This window comes from Podarcis bocagei (genome assembly GCF_964188305.1).
Source record: "Podarcis bocagei genome assembly, chromosome: 5".
NCBI lineage: Eukaryota > Metazoa > Chordata > Lepidosauria > Squamata > Lacertidae > Podarcis > Podarcis bocagei.
In genome coordinates, this window is record NC_138129.1 from 6,692,354 (window position 1) to 6,713,662 (window position 21,309).

The 21,309-nt window shown below is 49.2% G+C and overlaps 1 pseudogene across 1 annotated transcript; it reads left to right on the forward strand.

Annotated features, from left to right (window-relative positions):
• The first annotated feature begins 19,363 nt into the window (after positions 1-19,363).
• Positions 19,364-21,039, forward strand: LOC308588142 (ABHD16B pseudogene; annotated as a pseudogene). Its single transcript has one exon. The product of its transcript is annotated as an ABHD16B pseudogene (transcript).
• The last annotated feature ends 270 nt before the right edge of the window (positions 21,040-21,309 follow it).

Here is a 21,309-nt window from a genome sequence, read left to right on the forward strand (position 1 = left end):
AACCACCCTCAAGGGGGCGCCATGCAACCTAAACACATTCTCTACAAACAATTTGGCGGTTTCTTCTGCTGTAACCGCATGTGAGCAGGCTATGAAGTGGGCCATTTTAGTTAACAGGTCTACTACAACCATGATGGCTGTTTTCCCTCTAGACCTTGGCAGATCAGTCATGAAATCTATTGCCACTGCTTCCCACGGTCTCTCAGGTGTGGGCAGTGGTTCTAATAAACCAGCCGGCGCCTGCCTCTCCCCCTTGGCTCTTTGGCATTGTTCACACCCTCTCACATACTCCCGCACATCTTCCCTGACCTTGGGCCACCAAAATTCCCTGGTAACCAGCCACATGGTTTTGTGTTGCCCAAAGTGCCCTGCTGTGGGGCTATCGTGCAGCTGCTTGAGTACTTTCTCCCTCAATTCCCCTTCAGGTATATATAACGCTCCCTTATAATACAATGCCCCATTTCTCTCCTCAAAACCACCGGGTTTGTCTTCCTCCCCTCTGAGATCCCTGAGTTTCCCCTGGGCGTATGCATCCTGCACCGTACCCTCTACCAATTCCCTTTGCCCCACCAAAGTCGCCCCACACACCCAGCGGTCCTCTGGAATGATATGGGTTTCTTCGGGTGCTCCCTCCCCCTCCAAATATTCAGGTTTGCGTGAGAGAGCGTCCGCCCTAACATTCTCTGGGCCTGGCACATAACAAATCTCAAAGTTAAATTTGGAGAACTCTTGGGCCCATCTCAACTGCCTTTGGTTGAGCACTCGCGCCGTTCTCCAGTACTCTAGATTCTTATGGTCCGTGCACACTTGCACTTTATGTTGTGCACCAACTAGCAGATGCCTCCATCTCCGGAACGCCTCATGAATAGCAAGCAGTTCTCGGTCGTACACCGTGTAGTTCCTCTCGGATTTGTTCAGCTTCCGCGAGAAGAAGGCACACGGACGCCACTCCGACTCCTCCTTCCCCGGCTGCAGAAGAAGCACCGCCCCTATGGCTCTGTCAGATGCGTCTGTTTCCACCCTTAGCTTCTTTCGTAAATCCACATGCAGAAGTTGTTCTTCAGAGGCGAAGGCCCTTTTCAGTTCCTCAAACGCTCGCTCCGCCTCCGCCGTCCATACAAACTTCTTCTTACTGCTGAGACAGTCAGTGATGGGCGCCGTCAGATGGGCGAAGTTGCGGATGAACTTACGATAAAAGTTTCCAAACCCTAGGAACCTCTGCACATCCTTCTTGGTTTTGGGTGTTTTCCATTCCAGCACTGCCTGTACCTTGCCGGGATCCATGGCCAATCCCTTGTCTGACAGGCGGTACCCCAGGAATTCCACCTCCTTGGTATGGAACCGACACTTCTCCAGTTTGACCCACAGCCTGTTGGCTTGCAGTCTGCTCAACACTTCTCTGACGTCTCTCACATGTTGCTCCTCATTCTCAGAATACACCAACACATCATCTAGAAAGGCAACGCAATTCTTGTAGAGCAAAGGGCCCAGCACGTGGTTCATAAAAGATTGAAAACACGCGGAGCCTGCTTGTAATCCAAATGGCATAACGAGGTATTCAAACGCCCCCAAAGGGGTAAACATGGTGGTTTTCCATTCATCCCCTTTCCTTATGCGTATCAGGTTGTACGCCCCCCTTAGATCCAGCTTTGTGAAAATCTTTCCCTTCCTCACCATGGTCAAAATATCATCAATTCTGGGCATAGGGAACGCCACCGGTTCAGTCACTGCATTCAGCCGCCTAAAATCACATACAAGTCTCGGCTTGTCCGCATTTTTTTTGTCCACAAAGAACACTGGGCTCCCCCCTGCTGCTTTGGACTCTCTGATGAAGCCTCTCTTCAGGTTCTTGTCAATGAACCCTCGCAACTCCTGCATTTCCCTGTCTGACATGGCATACAACTTGCCCACGGGAAGCTGTGCTCCAGGGAGTAAATTGATCTGACAATCAAAGGGTCTATGAGGTGGTAGTTGGTCAGCTTCCTTCTCACTGAACACGTCGCTGAGATCTGCATACTGTGGTGGTACCTTCACCTTCCCCATTACTTCAGTCCCTGCTAGGGTGGCTTGGGCCCCTACTGAACCCTTCTCCCCTTTGCAGTGTTCTAGGCAATGTGCTGAACCAAAGGACACCACTCTTTGATGCCAGCCAACCAGCGGATCATGTAGAGCTAGCCAGCTCATTCCCAAAATAATGGGAGCGCCTCCCAGGGTGGCCACATTAAACGCTATCAGTTCTGTGTGCCTTGCCACCCTCATTATCATTGGGACAGTCTGCAAGCGGACTCCTCCTCCCAACAACTCCCTGCCATCAATCGTGGTCACCTGCAGGGGGTTGCTTAAAGGGATGGTCTGTATCTGGTGTTCAGCAGCAAACTCCTTGCTCATAAAATTGCAGGAGCTGCCTGAGTCCAATAGCGCCTTTATTTTTAGGGGGTGCCCATTCTGCAGCTCTAGCGACACTTCAATCACTAGAGCAGGTCGAGGAGCTTCTGGCACGGGCACTTTCACTGCTCTTTGGCCTGGCTGCAGTGCCCCAATTGTGGCAACCAGGCGTTGGCTTTTACCTGCTCCTCTCCCCCTTCTTCTCCCCCCTCAACAGCTCCCACCATCCCTTGCCATTCCTTCCTCTGGGGGCAGACTCTGGCAAAGTGGCCTGGCTGTTGGCAGAGATAGCATTTCCGGGGGCCCTTTCCCTCCTTCTTAGCTCCCTCGCTGGTTTTTGAAAATGCGCGCGCGCGCGCTGTTCCGATTTCCATCGGCTCTGCCGGCGGGAAAGCTGGCTCAGGAATGTCTGGAATGCGGAACTCCTTCCAACGTTCCCCTCTCCCTTCCCGCCTCTCCAAGGCTCTTGCCTCCTGCCGCGCTCCTATGGTCAGCGCAGATTTGGTCAGCTGATCCATAGACTCCGCCCTGGGGCTCCGTGCCAGCTCGTCTTTCACCCCCGAAGAAAGACCTTCTTCAAATAGCATTTGAACGGGTGCCGCCGATAAATCCCAACTCAGTCTGTGAATCAGCATGGTAAACTCAGTCCAATATTCACGGACAGATCGACTCCCCTGCTTACAAGCCATTAGCTGTCTGCGCACCACCCCTTCCTCAATATCGCTGGAAAACATGATATCCATTGCACGAAAGAACTTCATTGTGTCCTTTAGTATGTCATTGTGCGTTGCCATTAGGGGTCGAACCCAGTCTCTAGCCCCTTTCTCAAGATGCCCAATTACAAAAGCAACTCGCGATTCCTCATCAGGGAACTCATCGAACTGCACATTAAGGGCATATTGCATCTCTGTCCTAAAAGCATGGTAGTCCTTGGGGTCCCCCCCAAATTTCTGCACCAATCCTGGTACCTTTCTGGGGAATTGAGTGGCTCTCCCCTTCTTGTCTGCATCCTGAGCCCTTCTCTCCTCCAGCCTCGCCGTCTGCAGGGCCAGTTGAACCTCCAACGCTCGGTATCTATCTTCCAAGCTTGGACCAGCTCCAGCCCCTGCTCCTCCGGTTCCGGTTGGTTCGCTCATGATGCCTTCTCTTGCACAGGCAGCGTACAAAGACTGTCGGACTGCTGTGAGGGTTTGATTAGCTGCTTGTGCGTGAAAACGTGCTCCCTCAGAGTTTGTGCGCCCCCACAAACCTCCGTGTGTGACGGAGCTCCTCAGACATGTCTGCTCTAGTCACTAGTAGAGTCCGACAGTGGCTGCCTGCGGAAGCGTTTCCAGCAAAGAAGTTCCTTAACGGAAACGCGTCTCCTGGACTCACGGCGTGACAGTTTCCTGCGAGGTATGGGTCTCCCTATGTGAGACTCAGATACCTCCCCACTGTTTTCGCTGGAAGCGTCCCTGAGCCCTCCCTCCTGCTCACATTCCCTCAGAGAATCACTCCTCCCCCTGCTGGTCCCTGCTTCAGCAGTTGAGTCTCTTTCATCCTGCCTGAGTCCCTCCACCACCTGATGCTCTGATGGCAGTTCCCTGACAGCGAGCTATGGCCAATTCCATATCTTTTTCGAAACTTTTTTTTAAAAAAAGCATTTTCGCAACTTTTTTTTATATGTGTCTAGATCCCACCTCCCTTGTACGTTCAGAGTTTGCACCATCCATCCCAACATTCAGACCACAGAACAGACCTCAAGGCAAGGTGAAAAGCTGGTTCAAGCCCCAGCACCTCCAGCATTTCTGCCTGAAATTCTGGAGAGCTGCTGCTAGGCCGTGTAGACAATACTAAGCTAGATTATTATTATTATTATTCATTTCAATACCGCTTTATATCAGACCAAAGGTCTGCCTGGTTATGAAGCAGTATCTATGTTGAACTTAAAAATGGAAAGCACAATGCTGGTGGTCAACAAAAGAGGTTTAAATACTGTCTCAAGGCAAATCTAAAAAAATGTAGTATAAACACCGACAACTGGGAAACACTGGCCTGTGAGCACTCCAATTGGAGAACAGCCTTTACCAAAGGTGTCATGGGTTTTGAAGATGCTTGAACTCAGGACGGAAGGGAGAAAGGTGCTAAGAGGAAGGCATGCTTGGCAAACCTTCATGCTTGTGATCACCTCCCGCCCAAAAACCTATGTCCCCACTGTGGAAGGACGTGTGGATCCAGAATAGGCCTCCACAGTCACTTACAGACTCACTGTTAAGACCGTGTTTATGGAAGACAATCTTACTTGGCTACGAGTGATCGCCAAAGAAGAAGAATATGGGCTCTTGGATACTCCATAAGGGAAAAGGAGCAGTTTTTTTCTTAAAATACCTGTGAGCTGGTTAAATCAGGGCCAGGTGGGCACAGCGCTGGCAGAAGCCCCTTCGGTTCTGCCCCTCTCCCCACCCCATCTGGGCACAGGCCACAAAGCAGGCGCCCTCTCAGGGAACACACAATGCCCCTGTTGTCTCTGGCCTGGGAGTTTCCACACTAACCGTACAGTGGTTACATACGCTTCAGGTTACAGACTTTGCTAACCCAGAAATAGTACCTCGGGTTAAGAACTTTGCTTCAGGATGAGAACAGAAATTGTGCTCCGGCGGTGTGGCAGCAGCAGGAGGCCACCATTAGCTAAAGTGGTGCTTCAGGTTAAGAACAGTTTCAGGTTAAGTACAGACCTCCGGAACGAATTAAGTACTTAACCACTGTATGGGCTTTGAAGACATTCGAACTCAGGACGTAAGGGAGAAATGTGCTAAGAGGAAGGCACACTTGGCAAACCCACACCGTGATCAACTCCCGCCCGGAAACCAATGTCCCCACTGTAGAAGGACGTGTGGGTCCAGAACTGGCCTCCGCAGTCACTTACAGACTCTTTGTTAAAAGTGTGTTTATGGAAGACAATCTTACTCGGCTACGAGGGATCGCCAACGAAGAAGAAGAATGTACTATCTGCCCAATGAAGGTCCATCCGTGTCCCAAAACACACTTCACTTTTGCTGTCTTTGGAATAAATCTTACAGGCCATTTCTGAGCTGTGCTCATCCTGGGAGAATCATTTGTTGTTGGACTGCATTGGGGGGTGGGGTGGGCAGCAAGCAGAGGAAAATAGATGAGGCGAGGACACATCTGGTAAGCAAAAGGCTGTGCAGGAAACAGAGAGCTGGTTGTGAATGCTGATCTTTGCCAGTTGTAGACTGTCTTCTGGGGTTCCCAAGACTGCATTCCCAGCTGCCAGATGTGCAGCATCTGCCTTGGCGACATACACCCCTCGCCTCCAGGAAGATCCACTGAGTTTCCTCAAGTGGTCAAGCGGCACCCGCCCACCCCCCTCGCCTGTATCCTTTCCATCAAGTCACCATCTCGCAAATTCTGTTCTCTCTCTCTCTCTCTCTCTCTCTCTCACTCACACACACACACACACACACACACACACTTCCATAATATTTCTTTCTTTTCTTTGAGCTTTGTTTCAGTCCATCAGAAGTAGGCAAATAAATGCTGCAGGGTCTGATCTCAGACAGGATCTGTTTCAAGGCTGTTACCGGAAAAATCCGAGGGCTCCCTTGGACAAAAAGTAAAGACACCAACCAGAGTAAATTGGAGCAAATCGGCAGCCTGTAGGCTTGGCCTTTATTGAACTGTTGCAACAGGGTGTTCCCCTCACTTGCGGGAGAGAGGAAAAGACACAGAAAATGGTGTGCAAGACCTTATAAAAACTTTTGAAATTCCCACCCTGTAGATCAAGCCCATCCCCAGAAACATCATGCATACATTACAGAAAGGAGGGGTTGAGGGAGGAGTTGTGGTGGTAACCTGAGTGTCCTGTCACCTGGCTGGTTCCCCTCTACCCCTCCCCATGAGTCATTTTCTGAAGACAAAAGGTAGTCGCAGTTTCCTGCCCCCTGAGGGAAGATCTGATCATTGTCCTTTGTTCCAGTCCATGCAGAATCCACTCCCATATGCAAGTCCTTTGTGACCTTGATGGTCTTCTGTCTAGGACCATCAGGGTTGGCATAGCAACTGGGCAGGGCTCCTGTGGATGTGCTGGGATGGTGAAGGGATTATGGCTGGCTTGTATCAAACCTTCCCCATTTTGTAGTCCTTCCTTCATGGAGTAAAATAAAAGTGGAACAGTGCAAATCCGATGTATGGTTGATTTTCTATGAATTTATAACAGAAGCGTAGCGTATGTAGTGTGTGAGTGTGAGTGTGTGTGAAGTTTGTACAAACTGAATGATGGGGGGGGAGTTCCTGCTACAAGGCCAAAGGCAGGAGAGGAACAGGTCAAGGCCAGGGAGATAGTCAAAGCATGATCCATGTGGATCCGTGCTTTGTAACCACGTTTTTGCGCCATTGCAGCCCCACGAAACAGTGGATGTGTGATTTTTTGGTGCAGGCTATAGCCGTGGACATGCTATGTGATCTGATGGTGAATTTGGGGTGACCCAGTGCAAAAATCCTGAGGATCCATGGGCTTTTACCTCCTCCCTCCCAGGCAGCCTCCTTTATCGCTAGAGTCCCTTATCTCCCTCCCGACCGCTTGATGATCAGCTGCTCAGCAGCTTTGTTTCAACACCCACTTCCCTCTTTCTTTCTTTTTTTTTTAAAAAAGCATGATCTGCTTTTTGCCCCTAGGGAATTCAGCTCCAGGAACCACGCATTTGCTCCATAAGACGCACAGACATTTCCCCTTACTTTTTAGGAGGAAAAAGGGGCGTCTTATGGAGCGAAAAATACGGTATTCCCATGACCGCTTTAGAGGGCAGTGAAATTCACGGTGCAAAGTTCACCGTCTCAAACCGTCCAACGTTCAGCTTCACTGGATGTCTATGAATCCCAGTATCGTGATTCCCCCCCCCCTTTCTCCTTTCCTTGGATGATTTTATAAGCCTCTGTCATGTCAACTGTTACTCGCCTTATAAAAATTCTGCCCCACCTTTCCTCTAAAGAGCTCCAGGTGGCATTCCTCCTTCCCCCCCTCCCGTTTCATCATCGCAACAACGCAGGTAGGGACTGGCTTGTGGTCACCAAGTGAGCCTCATCGCATAAGCGGGGATTTGAACCCTGTCCTCCCAGGCCCTTGTCCAACACCCTAACCACTACACCACACTGGAGGCAGAATGCACACTGGCTTGAGGGGTGTATGTTTGCGCTGCTCTACGTGGGGCTGCCCTTGAAGCTGACCCAGAAACTCCAGCGGGTGCAGAATGCTGTGGCAAGGCTCCTCACAGGATCCTTGCCGTGGGATCACATTCATCCAGTGCTTTACCAGCTGCACTGGCTCCTGGTGGAGTACAGGGCCAGGTTTAAGGTGCTGGTTTTGACCTTTAAAGCCCTTCACGGCCTAGGACCCATGTACCTACGAGACCGCCTCTCCTGCTATGCCCCACAGAGGACCTTAAGGTCCACAAATGACAACATTTTGGAGGTCCCAAGTCGCAAGGTGGTTAGATTGGTCTCACCTAGGGCCAGGGCCTTTTCAGCACTGGCCCCAGCTTGGTGGAATGCTCTGCCACAAGAGACTAGGGCCCTGTGGGACTTGACATCTTTCTGCAGGGCCTGCAAGACAGAGCTGTTCCGCCTGGCCTTTGGTTTGGACTCAGTCTGACCCTTATGTTTCCCTCCCCTTATGGTCTTGATTTATCAGCTACTTTATCACCTGCCTTTTAAATTGCATTTTAACCTGTATTTTAAATACAGGTTAAATACTCTCTCTCTCCCCCCCCCCCATTATGTTTTTACTGTGCTTTTATTGGTGTTAGCTGCCCTGAGCCCGGCTCTGGCCAGGGAGGGCGGAGTATAAATAAAATTTATTATTATTACTCCTGGGAATCCTATTTCGTTTCATTCTTTCCATCCCTTTTCTTTTATCCTTTCTCTTTCTCTCTCTCCCTCTTCCATTGCCTTCCATTCCCATGTATTTCTGCAACCTAGAATTGCTCCAGGAGGACTGGAGAGGGTGGCCTGATCGCAAGCTCTTTGACGGCGTCTTTTTTGCAGAGAGCGCACCCTTCCCTCTCTGTGCCCTGGGAAAGTTGGCATGCAGCTGGCAAGCAGCTTTGCGAACCCACTGTTGAAAACAGATGAGACGGGGGGAGAAGAGGGGAAATGGGGCAGAGGATGCGGTGGGGGTGGGGGTGGGCTGGTAATCTGATATTTATGATGGACTCCCACTGAACTGGGATGCTGTGCAGACTGACACTTCACTTCAAAGCTAGCCTTGTCAGAGGCAAAGGCTTTCCTGGGGTGGGTGGGATGAAAGTAGGGGGTTCATCTGGCAAGGGGGAAGGAGCCGTCCATATGTCTGAACAATCAGGGGGTCGTTAGGGGATTAGAAGTCATGTTAATAAGCCCTGGCTGTTTGGAATCGGAGGCTCAGCTGCCGGCGGAGAGATGGTCTTGGCAAGAAAAGGTCACAATTAACACAGCCCAATGCATGTGTCTCTCTCATCCAGGTCAGATTATTGCGGGTGCAGGGACCCCCCCCCCCAGAATGGCAGGCTGTATTGGGGAAACACAATCTACATGCCTTTGTCTCTGCCCGCCTTTGGCGAGAAACAAAGCGGGCATTTGGGGTGAGTGGGGGGGGGGGGAGAGAGAGGATGGTTGGGTTAATTGCAAATCCGCCTGACAGCATGAATCCATTTTGGAGGGTGTCAAATCCCCTTCGAAACCTTGCAAGACCCGATCTGCGTTCCTCCTAGGAGGGCACGATTAGGAGATTGTGCCATGGCTGCAGCAGCCCTGAGGGACATCTGCCAGCCAATCTGCATGGAGGGGAGGGCAGGCGGGAAGAGCAAAGGGTCAGCAGGAAGGCATGCGGGGGAAACAGGCCTAGTGGTCATATAAACACCAGCAAGTTGTTGGGCAAGCTGGTGCGACAATTGCCAGTCGTAGGATCATAGATTTGTAATGTTGGAAGGGACCCTGAAGGTCCTCCAGCACAAGCCCCAGCAATGCAAGAATCTCAATGGAAGCATCCATGGCAGGTGGCCATGCGACCTCGGCTTAAAAACCTACAAGGAAAGAGAGTCCTTCAAAAAAGACCCTCATCCCCCTCTCTCTTTGCTTGAGCAAAGGGCAGTTGGTCAGCCAAAAGAGAGAGGATGAGGCCTCAGTCCTATTGACTGAACTTGGTGGGTTTTTTAAGCAACTTGGTGGACTCTTATCAGAACATAAACGCTCCTGTAACGGGTCTGGTGCTGAAATGCCACAATAAAAGGATCTCTTAGGCAGGCCTTCTGAGGTGCCTGGCACTCTGAAATGCAGATAGCCTCTAGACTCACATCCATGCTAGCTGAGGCTGATGGGTGCCATTGTCCAAACCATCTGGAGGGCATAATAATAATAATGATCATCATAGAATCATAGAGTTGGAAGAGACCACAAGGGCCATCGAGTCCAACCCCCTGCCAAGCAGGAAACACCATCAGAGCACTCCTGACATATGGTTGTCAAGCCTCTGCTTAAAGACCTCCAAAGTAGGAGACTCCACCACACTCCTTGGCAGCAAATTCCACTGTCGAACAGCTCTTACTGTCAGGAAGTTCTTTCTAATGTTTAGGTGGAATCTTCTTTCTTGTAGTTTGGATCCATTGCTCCGTGTCCGCTTCTCTGGAGCAGCAGAAAACAACCTTTCTCCCTCCTCTATGTGACATCCTTTTATATATTTGAACATGGCTATCATATCACCCCTTAACCTCCTCTTCTCCAGGCTAAACATGCCCAGCTCCCTTAGCCGTTCCTCATAAGGCATCGTTTCCAGGCCTTTGACCATTTTGGTTGCCCTCCTCTGGACACGTTCCAGTTTGTCAGTGTCCTTCTTGAACTGTGGTGCCCAGAACTGGACACAGTACTCCAGGTGAGGTCTGACCAGAGCAGAATACAGTGGCACTATTACTTCCCTTGATCTAGATGCTATACTCCTATTTATGCAGCCCATAAATGATGATGATGATGTTAATTTATTCCCCAGCCACTCTGGGTGGCTCCCAACAGAATATTGAAATTACAATAAAACATCAAAAATTAAAAACTTCCCTAAAGAGGGCTGCCTTCAGATGTCTTCTAAAAGTCACATAGTTGTTTATTTCATTGGCATCTGGTGGGAGGGTGTTCCACAGGGTGGGCGCCACTATGGAGAAGGCCCTCTGCCTGGTTCCCTGTAACCTCACTTCTCATAATGAGGGAACTGCCAGAAGGCCCTTGGAGCCGGACCTCAGTGTCCGGGCTGAACGATGGGGGTGGAGACGCTCCTTCAGATATACTGGACCGAGGCCGTTTAGGGCTTTAAAGGTCAGCACCAACTCTTTGAATTGTGCTCGGAAACGTACTGGGAGCCAGTGTAGGTTGTTCAAGACCGGTGTTATGTGGTCTCGGCGGCCAATCCCAGTCACCAGTCTAGCTACCGCATTCCGGATTAGTTGTAGTTTCCGGGTCACCTTCAAAGGTAGCCCCATGTAGAGTGCATTGCAGTAGTCCAAGGGGGAGATAACTAGAGCATGCACCACTCTGGCAAGACAGTCTGTGGGCAGGTAGGGTCTCAGCCTGTGTACCTGATGGAGCTGGTAGACAGCTGCCCTGGACACCAGATTGGGGGACTCTATGCCAGCCTGACTGGATGCTTTGAAAGCACTGTGCTTGGTCTTATTATGGATGATTTGATAAAAAAATTCCTTCCAGTAGCACCTTAAAGACCAACTAAGTTAGTTCTTGGTATGAGCTTTCGTGTGCATGCACACTTCTTCAGATACATGATTTGGTTTGAGTCGGTGATATACAGCCGTCACCCTGCCAAAAATGAAAACAGAAACATTTGTGGATGTAGCACAGTGTTATTATGCCAAGGGGTTGCCCCACGGAAGGCAGACACGTGTTCTGCCCAGGAACCACAGGGCTGCCTGTCTCTCTCTCACTGAGCCAACGTGCTGGTCTCCCGCTGACTGGTGGAACAAAGGCACAGATCCAATTGACAGAGATTAAAGAAGATTAGCCTTCAGGGTGGGAGATTTTTTCCCCCCTTCCCCAAGCAAGCAGATGGCCTCAGGCGGATCCGGGTGAAGGAAGCCAACTGGGGTTAAGACCTAGCCTGCTGGCCTGCCCTGACTCATCCGTGGTGGGTATTAATGCCCTTCAGTTTACTTTGCAGAGGGACAAAGTAAGGTGGCGGAAAGACGGACCTCTACCTCAAGGACTTTGCAAAAGAGAGGCAACTGGATCACAGAAACACAGAACTGTAGAGTTGGAGGGAAGGGGGTGTGATACTTTCATCAAGGAATTTCATTTTTGCTGTACAGGGAGCCAGGCAGAGGGCCTTCTCGGTAGTGGCACCCGCCCTGTGGAACGCCCTCCCACCAGATGTCAACAACTACCAAACTTTCAGAAGATATCTGAAGGCAGCCCTGTTTAGGGAAGCTTTTAATGTTTGATGCATTACTGTATTTTAATGTTTTGTTGGAAGCCGCCCAGAGTGGCTGGGGAAGCCCAGCCAGATGGGCGGGGTATAAATAATAAATAATTATTATTATTATTATTATTATTATTATTATTATTATTATTATTATTATTCCAGAACCAGTGTGTCTTCCTCGACTGCAACTCTGCCATTGCCCCTAGTAACGTGCCTTAGGCCCAGGAGGAGTCCCAATATGACCCACGAGGCCATTTTTCCCCAAGTCGCCCCCCGAAGACACACCCTTTTAAAAATATGTGGTGGTCATGTAAAGTTATACAGTGGTACCTCGGGTTTACAGACACTTCAGGTTACAGACGCTTCAGGTTACAGACTTCCCTAACCCAGAAATCATACCTCGGGTTAAGAACTTTGCTTCAGGATGAGAACAGAAATCGTGCTCCGGCAGCACAGCGGCAGCGGGAGGCCCCATTAGCTAAAGTGGTGCTTCAGGTTAAGAACAGTTTCAGGTTAAGAACGGACCTCCAGAACGAATTAAGTACTTAACCCGACATACCAGTGTAAAGGCTTTCTGGGAAGTGATATATAATGAATTGGAAAAAATGTTTAAAATAACTTTTGTGAAAAAACAGAAGCCTTTTTATTAGGAATTGTAGGTACCAACATCCCAAAGGAACAGAAAAGACTTTTCATGTATGTGACAAGAGCAGCACGGATGCTACTAGCCCAGAGATGGGAAGAAGACAAGTCCCTACCAGAGAGAAATGGCAAATCAGGCTGTTGACTATACCGAAATGACAAAACTGACTGGAAAGCTCAGGGACCAATTTCAAGAAAGAATGGGGGAAATTTATAATTTACTTAGGAGACCACTGTAAGCAGATAAAAACATTCGCAGCATTTTAATCTCACTTGTAATGTTGCAATTACTCTGGATAATATGGATAGACATAAAATATAGACTGTGACATAATATGCAGTTGAAAAGTTGACATTAGGAGCCATGGAGGGGAAGTCTCGAGATTCAGAGAAATCTCTCTACTGTATATGTATTTGGTTTCATTATAAATTTATATTTGTAAAATCAAATAAAAACGATTTTTTAAAAAAGAAGACACACCCCAGACAGCAGCCATAACATCTGCTGCAGAACATATACAGGCTGTGTACGTGTTACTGCTTATTCCGGTGTGTTCCCAGCGCTCGTGTGCTTTCTGTCGCAAAGGGAAATTGAGGCAAGATTGCTGCGGATAGACCAGGATGAGCTGTGCGCTGCTGGGATTTCAAATTTCTGTGTGCATCTCGAATCCCAGCATGCCCTGCAGTCTCCACTCCAAACCCCTCTCAAATAAAACGACCCTGTCCCTCCTTGCCACTCCTCACAATCCAGCCATATTTCAAGGGAGAGGTTTTCTTTTTCTTCGGGACATCCTGACCTCTCCTCTTTTCTTCTGAGAGTCACCCTGGACCCTCCCCTGCTACCTCAGCTGCCCTCTTCCTCCCCTCTCGGTGATGAATGTGACCTTTCACTTGCCAATGTAGCCCTTGATCCCATTTTCTCCAGCCTGTTCCTCTCCGCCCCCCCCATCCATCCTTGCAGAGGAGATCAGCCCAAGGACTTTGTTCAGCTCCAGGGGAATTTTTGCTGATTCCAAAACAGGGATGTTTTACGGCCGGAGTTAGAGCAGCAGCAAATTCTTCGCCGCCTGACCCGGTCAGCAGCCTGGACGCCTTTGCGAACTGTTGCTATGGTGGTGTAATGGTTTGAGTGTTGGAATGGGACCTGAAAGACCTGGGTTCAAATCCCCACTTAGCCACGAAGCTCACTGGGTGGACCTTGGGCCAGTCGCTACCTCTCAGCCTAACCTAACCTACCTCACAGGGTTGTTGTGGGGATTAAATGAGGAGGGGGAGAACAATGCGTGCCACCTTCTGCTCATTGGAGAAAAAGGTGAGATATAAACACAGTCAGTCAGTCAACCAATCAATTTTGCTAGACTCCCATTTCCCCCCATCCCCCAGGCAGCACCACCAAGGTGATAGGACCTATAAAGGTTAAAAAAAAAGGTAGAAGAAGAAGAGTTTGGATTTGATATCCAGCTTTATCACTACCCGAAGGAGTCTCAAAGCAGCTAACAATCTCCTTTCCCTTCCCTACAACAAACACTCTGTGAGGTGAGTGGGGCTGAGAGACTTCAGAGAAGTGTGACTAGCCCAAGGTCACCCAGCAGCTGCATGTGGAGGAGCGGAGATGCGAACCCGGTTCCCCAGATTACGAGTCCACCGCTCTTAACCACTACACCACGCTGGCTTTGGACCCCTGGACAGTTAAGTCCAGTCAAAGGCGACTTTGGGGTTGTGGCGCTCATCTCGCTTTCAGGCCGAGGGAGCCGGCGTTTGCCCACAGATAGCTTTCTGGGTCATGTGGCCAGCATGACTAAACCTCTTCTGGCACAACGGGACACCGTGATGGAAACCAGAGCGCATGGAAACACCATTTACCTTCCCACTGCAGTGGTACCTCTTTATCTGCTTGTCCTGACATGCTTTTGAACTGCTAGTTTGGCAGGAGCTGGGACAGAGCAATGGCAGCTCACCCCGTTGCGGGGATTTAAACCACCAACCTTCTGATCAGCAAGCCCAAGAGGCTCAGTGGTTTAGACCACATACCTGGAAAGCCACAGATTCACTTACACCTGTTGTAAGAGTTCACAGAATCACAGAATTCTAGAGCTAGAAAGGACCACGAGGGTCATCTAGTCCAGCCCCCTGCAATGCAGGAATTCACCCCCCCAAGTGGGGCTCAAATGAGGAGTCTCACGCTGTACCGACTGAGCAACTCCTCAGTATTAAATAACACTCCTTTGTTGGGGACTCCTGTTTGCATCATTCATGAAGCAAATATTATGTCTGGAATAGACACTATTATTTATTTACTCATTTGCTTGCATCATTAAAAACCTTGTTGTTCACTCGTTTAGTCGTGTCTAACTCTTCGTGACCCCATGGACCAGAGCACGCCAGGCACTCCTGTCTTCCACTGCCTCCCGCAGTTTGGTCAAACTCATGCTGGTAGCTCTGAGAACACTGTCCAGCCATCTCGTCCTCTGTCGTCCCCTTCTCCTTGTGCCCTCCATCTTTCCCAACATCAGGGTCTTTTCCAGGGAGTCTTCTCTTCTCCTGAGGTGGCCAAAGTCTTGGAGCCTCAGCTTCAGGATCTGTCCTTCCAGTGAGCACTCAGGGCTGATTTCCTTCAGAATGGAGAGGTTGCATCTTCTTGCAGTCCATGGGACTCTCAAGAGTCTCCTCCAGCACCAGAATTCAAAAGCATCCATTCTTCGGAGATCAGCCTTCTTTGTGGTCCAGCTCTCACTTCCATACATCACTACTGGGAAAACCATAGCTTTAACTATATGGATCTTTGTTGGCAAGGTGATGTCTCTACTTTTTAAGATGCTTTCTGGGTTTGTCGTTTATTTTCTCCCAAGAAGCAGGCGTCTTTTAATTTCGTGACTGCTGTCACCACCTGCAGTGATTATGGAGCCCAAGAAAGTAAAATCTCTCACTGCCTCCATTTCTTCTCCTTCTATTTGCCAGAAGTGATGGGACCAGTGGCCATGTCTTTAGCAAAAAAAAGGGGGGGTTGGGGGGTTGGGGTGGCTTTCAGAATGCCTTCAAAAAAACCAATTCTTATGTGATCTCTGCCCCCAGGCTTATGATATAAAAAGATTCAATATGCAAGTGAAAAAGATCAGGGTGGGGGGTGGGAAAAAGAAAGTACAAATTGTTAAAGTTACACTTTTAAAAGTTATGGTCCCATCCACACTCTTCATTTAAAACAACATCATACCACTTTAGAACTGTGAGAGAACTATTGCACACCACCTTGAGTTTCTTGGAAGGAAGGTGGGATATGGATGTAACACAGAAATACATTTTGGGGTGGAACTCAGTTGCATACTGGGTAATCCAGGCTGTGCAATTAGAACTGATCTCCTGCGGAACATTCATCCATTCATTTTATCTGTATGCAGCTATTCCATGCCAAAAAAAAAAAGAGAGGCTCAAAATGGCTTACAAAAAAGAAAAGAAAACAGGAATGCATTTAAAACAACACCTCTAAAGCAGTTTTATAACTACAGCAAAACAATAGCAAACAAAAAACCCCACATTTTGGTACTAAAACCATTGCAAGATTACTTAAACAACATGTAGCATCTAAGAAGAGCAAAAATTACAAGGGAGCTTCACAGTTTCACCTGAGTCTTAGAAACACCCCTCCCAAATAACACTTCCTCCCCCCTCGGAAAAAAACCCCTGCAGACTTTTCTTGATAAGAAATAAATAAAGACATAAAGAAATAAATGACAAGCCAATGTCACCTGAACTTTAAGAAACTCTGTGCAAACAGATCGGCAAGAAAGCTTAATGAACAGGTTATCTGATCTGAAAGCAGCCCAGGCAGAAAACCAACATTGGTCATGTTATTTAGACGCCTGAGGCAGAATATCCCACAAGCACCGCTCTGCTTCTCTGGGAGTTAAAATACAACAGCAACCCACACACAAGAAGAAAATAAGTTGTTGTTCTTTCCTGACACCCAGCTCACCCTCTTCCCTGAGCTCAGCGCTGGCAGCACTGGCGGGGGAAATAGGGACCTTTCGGGATCAAATCAAAAGCCGGGATGGCTTTCATAATTCCAGGACTGTCCCTGGAGAATAGGGACCTTTGGGAGGGGGGTATGTGATGCAAGCAGCCTTCGATCTCTTAAGGACATGGGACCCCCCCCTTTAACGCCAACCTGCAACTATGCGGAAATGGCAACAGCACCAGTATGGCCTGTTTTTGACCCCCAGGCCAGTTGCCAGAATATTTTGTATGTAAAAATACTGGAAATTGGGGCAGTTCCTAGATGCTTTTCAGTAAAGGCAGGATTCCCCCCTCCTTCCCTGCCCCCCAGTTGAAGGCAACAGTTGCACGTTCTCTCTCTTTTCTTTAAAAAAGTATTAATTACATTTATAGGTCACTTTTCTACCAATTTACCAATTCAATGCAGTTCAGTTTTTTAAAATACGTTAATGGCTTACTCATATAATAGAATTGGGGAAAGGGCCAGAGAGGGAAGAGGAAGATAAGGCTGCTACTCTCCTTCTCACGCAGCCAGGTTGAAGGCTGTGTCGCATAGTGGTTAGAGCAGGGATCAGCAAACTTTTAAAGCGGGGGGCCGGTCCACTGTCCCTCAGACCTTGTGGGGGACCGGATTATATTTTGGAGAAAAAAATATGAACGAATTCCTATGCCCCACAAATAACCCAGAGAAGCATTTTAAATAAAAGGACACATTCTACTCATGTAAAAACATTCTGATTCCCAGACTGTCCACGGGCCGGATTTAGAAGGTGATTAGGCTGGATCTGGCCCCCGGGCCTTAGTTTGCCTACCCATGGGTTAGAGGGACAGACTGGGACCTGGGTGACCTAGGGCCAGTCATTTACTCTCAACCTTACCTACCTCGCAGGGTTGTTGCGAGGATAAAATGGGGAGGAGGAGAATGATGTGTGCCCCTTTGAGCTCCTTGAAGGAAAGGTGGGATACAAATGTGATATAATAATAATAATAATAATAATAATAATAATAATAATAATAATAATAATAATTTATTATTTATACCCTGCCCATCTGGCTGGGTTTCCCCAGCCACTTGGTAGTTATTGTTCTCTTTGACATCTGGTGGGAGGGCGTTCCACAGGGCAGGCACCACCACCAAGAAGGCCCTCTGCCTGGTTCCCTGTAATTTGGCTTCTCACAGTGAGGGAACCGCCAGAAGGCCCTCAGAGCTGGACCTCAGAGTCCGGGCAGAACGATGGGGGTGGAGACGCTCCTTCAGGTATACTGGGCTGAGGCAATGAGCAATGATTACCATTCACTCTGGTTCCAATATTCTCCCACCGCTGGTGTTTGACGCCAAGTGCCCACAATTGTTTATTTAATAATATTTGCGTACTGCTTCACAGTAAAGAAAACCTCTAAGCAGTTTATGAAAAATATAAAAGAGGCATCGATTTAAAAAAAATATCAGCGTGAAAAGCAAGTTTATAAAACATGCAGAACGGATAAAAGCATACATTGCAAGATAAAACTGCAGATTAAAGTACATGTCTGTGTACGGTATATGTAAAGTTATTAACACAGAAGTAACTAAGAAGTTGATTAGAGACAGAATTTGTTTCCTGTGCTGTGTGTGTGTGTGTGTGTGTGTGTGTGTGTCCTATTTTCACTTTTGTTCAAACTGCACTCAGAGACTTGTTCTCCCAGTGATGAAAACGGAATGATGGATTTGTACCAAAACCAGGCTTCCTCTCTTTCATCACCCCCCCCCCCACTAGCTCTCTGGGGACTGAAAAGAGCATCATCGCTGCTCTTTCCTCCTTCCTCAAAGAGTGCCACAAGCAGGAACCCCTCCACCGTTACCGCCTCCAGTTCTCCAACAGTCATCTGTCTCCAGCGGGGGCTTTTGCAACCATCGTGCCTCCTCTTCCCTCTTCCTAGGAAAGAGGAATCGAGGAAATGCCGTCTGGTCCCCGCAACACCGTCTGCCTCCTGGTGCATGGGGGATACTGTAGGGTTTTTCAAGACTGTGGGTTGAGATTACACATCATTCTGAGAGCTGCGTTTGTGGTGAAGAGGAAAGCGATGTCTCTGTGGTCAGTGCTGTGGGTGGGGGGAGTTTGGAGAGCAAAAAGAGAGACGGCTTCTCCCACTGGCTGGTCACACTTCCCTTTCAACTTGAGCACCAAACTGCACACAGCATAAAATGCATCTAATGTGCAGCTTTTAAAAAATGCTTTTTGCATCAGTTGGGCTGGTAGTTCACAGCAAGCACGGAGGGGGAATTTAAACCTTTAGGAGGAATTTAAACCTTTTCTCCCCCGCAGATACCTAGATGGCAATGGTTCCTTCTCAAGCTGGAATTTCCACCGGGAACTTTTCCCCCAATGCAAACTGAGTACCAGTTGCTGGAAACCACAGGCTCCTGTATTCAAATCTTGCTTGCTGCTTTTCCACAGGCATCTGTCTGGCCACTGTGAGAACAGGTGGGGCATTGGCCTGATCCAGTAGGCTCTTCTTACCTTCTTACCTTGTTGCCTGACCTGGTACCTTAGAGTGGAGGATGGGCAACGAATTAAACAAGCATTAATAATGTTACTGATGGAAGAAGGTGTCTAACCTTCGATGAGGCCCACTTCTTCCCGGTTCCTGAGATATAGGGGCGCTCTGGCCCACAAGAAAGCCTTTTGTTCCGTGGGACCGATGGACGAGGCTGGGATTGATGGGACAGACTCTGTGGACAGACTAAGTGGACAGACTCTGTGCTCTTGCTCCACCGCCCCAGAGAAGAATTTGCAATGTCCACCTCCAGACCCCCCCTGGCAGCTGATGGGCCTCCCAGCCAAGCCCTCAGGGGAGTAATTGCTCACAAAGGGGGCTGACACGGCTTATTATTACCTTTGCTTTGAGTGACTGGCCTGTAGGGGGTCTTGGAGGAAGTGCCTGGTTGCTCTTTGCAGGATATGACCCTCCCAACACCAGCCAAGGGCAGGTGGGCAGCAGCCGTCTCAAGACATTCTAGTGCTGCTCCACATCCACTTCTGGGTTGAACCCGAATCAAAAGTTGCTAACTTCCAGCCTGCCTCCATAAATATCTCTTTGGCCTTCTCTTCTTCATGTTCCCCTTCCTTTAACTGATCCAGCTTGCTGAAAGGCGCCGTCGTTTGATCCCGTGAACGTTCCCCCCCTAAAGAGCTCCAACATGTGTTACAAAATGAAAACCTACTTGATGATCAAAGACAGCTGTGTGTTCAAGAAGTGCCCAGTGGAATATCGCTGGGATGAGGCCGGGACCAGCACCGTCGCCAATGGACACAGCAGCAGCAGCATCACCATCAACAACCAGAACCCACAAGGGATGCTTACGGTCCCCCAGGAGGGCGCTGTGGCGGAGAGCTCCAGATCCAGCGTCTTCCACTCCTTCAAGCATTGCTCCAGCAAGTTCGCCAGGTATGCCATTGCTCATTCCATCGGCCGCTGGCTGCTCTACCCGGGTTCCGTTTGCCTCTTGAACAAAGTCCCGCCCAATATACTGGTGAACGCCCGAACTTGCCTCATTGAGGATTTCCATGGGAAACGGGCCAAACTGATTGCCCGCGATGGGAACGAAATCGACACTATGTTTGTGGACAGGAGGAAGAGGAAAAGTCCAGAGAAACAGGGGATGCAGCTGGTGATCTGCTGCGAAGGGAATGGCAGTTTCTATGAGGTCGGATGCTTTTTTACCCCACTGAAGGCCGGGTACTCTGTCCTGGGGTGGAACCACCCCGGTTTCGGCAGGAGCACGGGAAAACCGTATCCAGCAAATGACGTCAACGCTATGGATGTGGTCATCCAATATGCCATACGTCGGCTGGGTTTTGCCCTGCCGGACATTGCCATCTACGGCTACTCCTTAGGGAGCTACACAGCCACCTGGGCTGCGAAGACTTATCCGGAGCTAGGGGGGTTGGTACTGGACGCCTCCTTTGACAGCTTGCTCCCTTTGGCCATGAAGGTGATGGCAAAGAGCTGGAAGAAGCTGGTGGTCAAGACCGTGACGGAGCACTTCAACCTCAACGTGGCGGAGATGCTGTGTCAGTACCCCGGTCCAGTGCTGCTCATTAGGAGGACGTTGGACGAAATCACCAGCACCCACTTCTACCCGGAGAGCAAGCTGCCTGTCATCAAGACCAACCGAGCCAACGAGCTGCTCCTGCAGCTCTTGAGATGCCGTTACCCCTACCTTATATCCGAAGAGGAGGAAGTGGTGCGCAGCTGGCTGGCAGCCGACTGTCCTCAGATGGACAACCTAATCTACAGCTTCTTCTACAAAGTGGATGAGGACTGGTGCCTCCAAGTGCTCCGCGGCTACAAAGCCAGCCTTGGCTCCAACTGCAGCTTCCCGTGGAACGTCGGGAAGAACCTTCCCCCCGCGAAGAAGAAGCAGATGGCCTTGTTTTTGGCCAAGAAGCACCTGAAGAACGTGGAGACCACCCATGGAAGAACTTTGCCACCAAATGAATTTCAGATGCCCTGGAAGCTCTAGCTCGGCTGGGGAGTTGGCGGCTTGACAGTAGAGAAAGAGAGAGAAATAAAAACTAGCATTCATCATTGCGGTTTGTTTGTGCAGGCGGTGGTGAGGTCTTTTGGTTCAGATTCTACCTTCTGCTGTTCCGGAGGGCAAGACCCAAACCACTGGATTCAAATGACAAGAAAGGAGATTCCAGCTAAACATTAGGAAGAGCTTTCTGACAATAAGAGCTGCTTGTTGAACAGACTGATTCGGAAGGTGGTCAACGCCTCCTTCACCTGAGGTTTTTAAACAGGGGTTGTATGGCCATCTAGGGACCCGGGTGGCGCTGTGGGTTAAACCACAGAGCCTA